Raw genomic sequence first — 5,267 nt, 5'->3', positions numbered from 1 at the left:
ACATTCAACAATAAATATAATACATTGAACTATGGTTGCATGATAAATTTTATGCATTCAACTATAAACACAATAGATTCAACTATATTGTACGATTGATGTCATACATTCAACAATAACTATAGTAGATTCTATACACTATACATATTGTAAATTAAATTCTTATTACATTGGAAGTTGTTATATCTTAGATGTTTTTCTCGGAATAATTTTATTGCTACGTTTTATTTTCTTTTATTTATTATTTCAGCATTTTGCATCTACTTAGTTCGTTTTAGCCGCCACGATGTTAGAAAAGCTGATCAGAAATCCCGACATCCACGTCCTGGTTCCTTCGCTGTTGTGTTTATTGCATCTTGATGCATGGCTGCCCATCAAATTGTGCGTCTTAACTTATCGGTCCCGGAAGACGTCCTTAGAAGTCCTTATGGGGGGGAATTTTTCTCAACATCATGACATTAATCTATCATACGCTGACTTACCATTATGCTAGTTTCCTAAGGGATCCTGCCAGGATCACGTAAGAGAACGTCGAGACCCACGTCGGTTTCGCGGGCAGCCAGAGTTGATGTACCTTTCCCAAATCCAGGAATACACGACCGCTTCCGGGAACTGGTACAGGAAAGTGCTCCCCATGCACTTTGCCACCGATATTAGGAACTGCCGGATGCGCCCTAAAAACAGCGATATGATCGTTACAGGGAACACGTACTGGTCCCACACTTACGATTTTTTTTTATTCTGCTGATGAACACGGATGAACACTATAGTGTTTAAGTATCAAACAATCTGTGATAACAATATAATTTAATTTACTATATTTATGGTTTATGTACCTAGAATCAATCATATATTTGTAGTTGAATCTATCATATTAACAGTTGAATCAACTATACCACTACAGATGAATCTATCATATATACAGGTGAATCAATCATACCACTACAGTTGAATTGCCTAAAATCAATCATACAATTGTAGTTGAATATATCATATTTACAGTAGAATCAATTATACCATTACAGTTGAATCCATTATATTCCTAGTTGATTGCGTAAAGTCAATCATCAGATTGTAGTTGAGTCTATTTTATTTATAGTTGAGTACGAAAAAATCAACTACGCTTTGATGATTGGTATACCCAGTTGAAATAATGGCGAATGGCTGGTCTTTTTTCTACGTGATTGAGAACTCACTGTTTCTTTGATCTTAACTACTTGTTGCCGATTCTGTAGATAGCTCAGCATGGAGTCATTTGCCAAGCCTCTTATACCGTAAGCTGCCAATTTTCTGAGTAACAAGTCGTGGTTTATAGTATCAAAGGCTTTCGACAGATCAAGGAATGAAGCACATGGTATTTTATTCTTCTGGCCCAAGTTGTTTGGAAAAGTATTAACAAGTCCCAATACAGCAATTTCAGTCAACCCTTCTTTACGGAACCCATATTGACGATTATGAAAAATGTTTTCGCCATCAAGAAATTCCAACAGCCTTATTGCAATCAATTTTTCAAATGCCTTACTGAAGGCAGTCAGACAGGTATTGGTCGATAGCTGTTGAGAGCTTTAGGGACACCGCACTTAAATAAAGCATGGATCACCTAAAATCTGAACGCATTAAAAAGGGTCTATCTCGGAGCTATGTAAACGAAATAAAAATATTTTGAACTCAAAATGTGGAGTTTTTATTGCACTTTAAAGGAAAAATAATAAAAAAAATATTCCGATGTTTTTTAATGAAATTTTGAACTTTTCGTCGAGTACCACTCATCATAGTTTGGACACCCTATTCCCTGAACTTAGCGGTCATTTTGTTCCACAATCTTTTCATTTCTGTTGCATTCCGAGTCATCCTACCATTCTTCTTCATCTTCCGCTTGACAATCGCCCAAAATTTTTCGGTAGGGCGGAATTGAGGGCAGTTGGGTTTGATGTCCTTTTCGACAAAATCTACCCGTTGGCCTGATACCACTGTAGTGCCTCTTTGCTGTAGTGGCAGCTTGCCAAATCTGGCGAAAACTTTACTGGTCCTTTTGTGAGATCTAATGTACGGAAAAAACGTTTTTCAGGCACTCCTCCTTCTACATTTCGGAGTCCATGGTCTTGTTTTTCACAAAAAAACGGGGTTTTTCGTCCGCAGCTGTAAATACCTTGCCAAATCAAACAATTTATTGCATACTTATCGGCAAAAACGAATTTGAACTTGGCGGGGTTAGGAGCTTTAGAAGTGTTACATGTTTTGACGGTATATATTCTACATTTTAAGAAGGATTTGAATCTTATTCGGTCATGTGATTCGTAGATTGACAATATTCGAAATGTACATTTAACTTTCACGCCTTTTCTTTGGATCTGTATCCATTTTTTCGATTTTATATTAATAATTGGGTTTTTTCGATTTCAATACTTTTGATTTCTTCTTGGAGAGAGCTCCGAGAAAACTATTTTGTGGTTTTTTTCTGGACACAAAATATGATAGCACATAGCAATCTTATTCCATTTTCGTTTTCTGAGACATCATCATAATGCAAATATGCACGTTTGAGTTTAGCTATCTTATTAAAGGCGCTTATATTTAGTACACGGGATGCTTACCTTTTTTTTCTAAATTCTGCTGAACGGTTGAGCTAACCAATTCTAAAACGCAAATCGTCGAAATATCGAAAAACCATTTTTCAACGTCCACGGCACCGAAACCAAGCTACTAGGCGCTTCCAAAACGATGACACTGCCGCATGAACGAGAAATACGGTAGGTACAGAAATTATCGGAACCGGAGTAAATTTCCTTTGACATCGCTATTTGGAGCGTTGCGGTGTTGCTGTGTGGTGGTGGGCTAAAGTCACGCCAAACGAGAATGCAATCGAGCGCAAAAGTACTCCGCGGTACAGCGGCACAGGAAGTGCGCGGAAGTGGCAAAATAAAAATACAATTTTGTAGACGTTTAAAAAACACGTTCGTTTTGCCACCAAACGGAAACGAGACAAGAGAAATGGAACTTTTCCGAGCGTTGCCACTTGTTCTGTTCTGTTTCTGGGACTGGGACCGTGCTACTTACCTTGGTATGGTTTCTTTATTTTTCGTGGGGGAGGAGTTGCTTTTCTTCTCGTGGGAAAATTCTTGGCTCGAAAAAACTCACTTTGTCATCGTAGGAGGAAGGGATCTGGGCCTCTTGTGTGAAGCGTGTGGGTTTAGAGCCCATGTTGGATGGGCGGAAAACGGAAACTGGTAAACGTGATAAAACATTAGGTGTTGAACGGTTGAACAAGCAGTTGCCTTGTAAAAAATTTTCACTGAAATGTAATTGTTAATTTGAAGGATTTGAATGTGTTTTTTCAATTGATGTAAATTTGTGAAATGAAAAATAAAAAAAGGGAGAAGATAGCCTCGAACTTCAATTAAACGAGTTTCGGAAAAAGTTTCGATCAAACTTTCAGCCTACCGAAAAAACGGAAACCTTATTCTCATTTGGCTATTGGATTCCTTGCTGTTGAGATCTTTCAGAGCAAAACATTATCACAACTTACATAGCTGCTCAGAAAACGAATTTTCTATTCAACAAAGTGAAATTTAAAGTAAATTCTACGTTTTCGATGCCTAGCCTCAACGACGGCCAATGAGTAAGTTTTCGACCAGCAGCAATAAATCTCGCGCTTGACTTATCAGATGCAAACAGGAGGCACACTTGGAATTGTGTCGCCCAACCGGAAAAAGGAAAATCTAACAAAGTCGTATCGCTTATTTGGCAAAATCCACGCACCCCCTTCGTCGCTTCTTCCGTTTACGCTTACTTGGCTCGGGCGTAAAGTCAGTCAGCTGTGGCTCAGTTTGTTGCTGTCTTGTTCTCGATGTGAACGCGCTCTATTCAAATAGAAAGAAGGTAGAGCTATTTGCAGCGAACGAAATATTCTCGGGAGTTTTCTCGAAGCAAATCCCAGAACTGACAGAACGTGTTTCCTACTATTTGCTATATGTATGAATACACCTACCTACATATGTGAGCTATGCAATGAATTTTCGTCTGTACATACACAAAAATGAAGAAAGTTCTATAATAGTGAAACGGTACTTTGAGGATCAGTTATTTTACCAATAAAAAGTCAGCGAGTTCAGCGCTCAAGAATTCAGCTTTGAAGAAATTGTGTTTATTCAAACATAATGACTTTGTGATGGAATGGTTCTTCAACGCACGTTGGTTGTAATTTCTTTAGAATACATGCTGTTTGTTCACTGCTGTTGAATTGAGTTCACATTTTCTAGAATCTCCCATGGCTTCAGATGAGGTAATGTAAACATGTATAATGAAACAAATGTGCATGTTATCTTGTTGTGCGATATTTAAAGGTTTTAACCTATTTTTTTACATATTTCGCGAAGAAGGGGGAATAAGAAAAGTGTACCTTAAGCTTACGCGTGTTTTGTGGAAAGATATGATTCATAAACATTAGATAGATGACTAGAAAGGGATTCATCTGAAAAAATACGATAAGTAGCAAAAATACGTGGTCTAGTAAATTGCTAAAAATTTGAATTCAGTAGGGGAGAATAAAGAGTCTTTATCTATGGGGGGACTTGTTTCCATAGAGACTGGGTCATTCGGCCGAAAGTTATGAGGCCGAAAGCCATTCGGCCGAAAGGTCATTCAGCCGATGGACGTTAGGCCGAATGGGCTATCTGGCCGAACAAGCCACAATGCCAAATGGGATATTCGGCCAACGGTTATCCAACCGAATGCTGTTAGACAGAAAGGATATTCGGCCGAATGGTCATTAGGCGGAATGGTCATTAGGCCGAATGGTCGTAAGGCCGAATGGTCGCAAGGCCGAATGGTCTAAAGGTCGAAAAATCGTAAGGCCAAATGTTCGTAAGGCCGAATGGATGCTAGACCGAATGGTCATTAGGCCGAATGGTCATAAGGGCGAATGGATGCTAGGCCGAGTGACCATTCGGCCGAATGACCATTCGGCCAAATGACCATTCGGCCTAACATCAATTCGGCGAACTAATATTCAGCCAAATAACCTTCGGCCTAATGTCTTATTCGGCTTATTGTCCTATTCGGCCGAACATCCGTCAGCCTTTTAAGCCATCAAATTTAAAGCATTAGTTCTTGATATTGAAGCTCTCAAAACAAGAATTTCTTGTTTTATTTCTGAGCAGAGGAAAAAGCTTATCTTTTCCAGAATTGTTTTTGTTTATTTTTTCAATTTTTTTTCTATAATTTTAACATTTAACATTTAACATCCTGACGGAAAGCAAAACCCTTGA

The sequence above is a fragment of the Uranotaenia lowii genome, chromosome 1, assembly GCF_029784155.1.
Source record: "Uranotaenia lowii strain MFRU-FL chromosome 1, ASM2978415v1, whole genome shotgun sequence".
Classification (NCBI taxonomy): domain Eukaryota; kingdom Metazoa; phylum Arthropoda; class Insecta; order Diptera; family Culicidae; genus Uranotaenia; species Uranotaenia lowii.
This window is presented reverse-complemented; position numbering follows the sequence as displayed.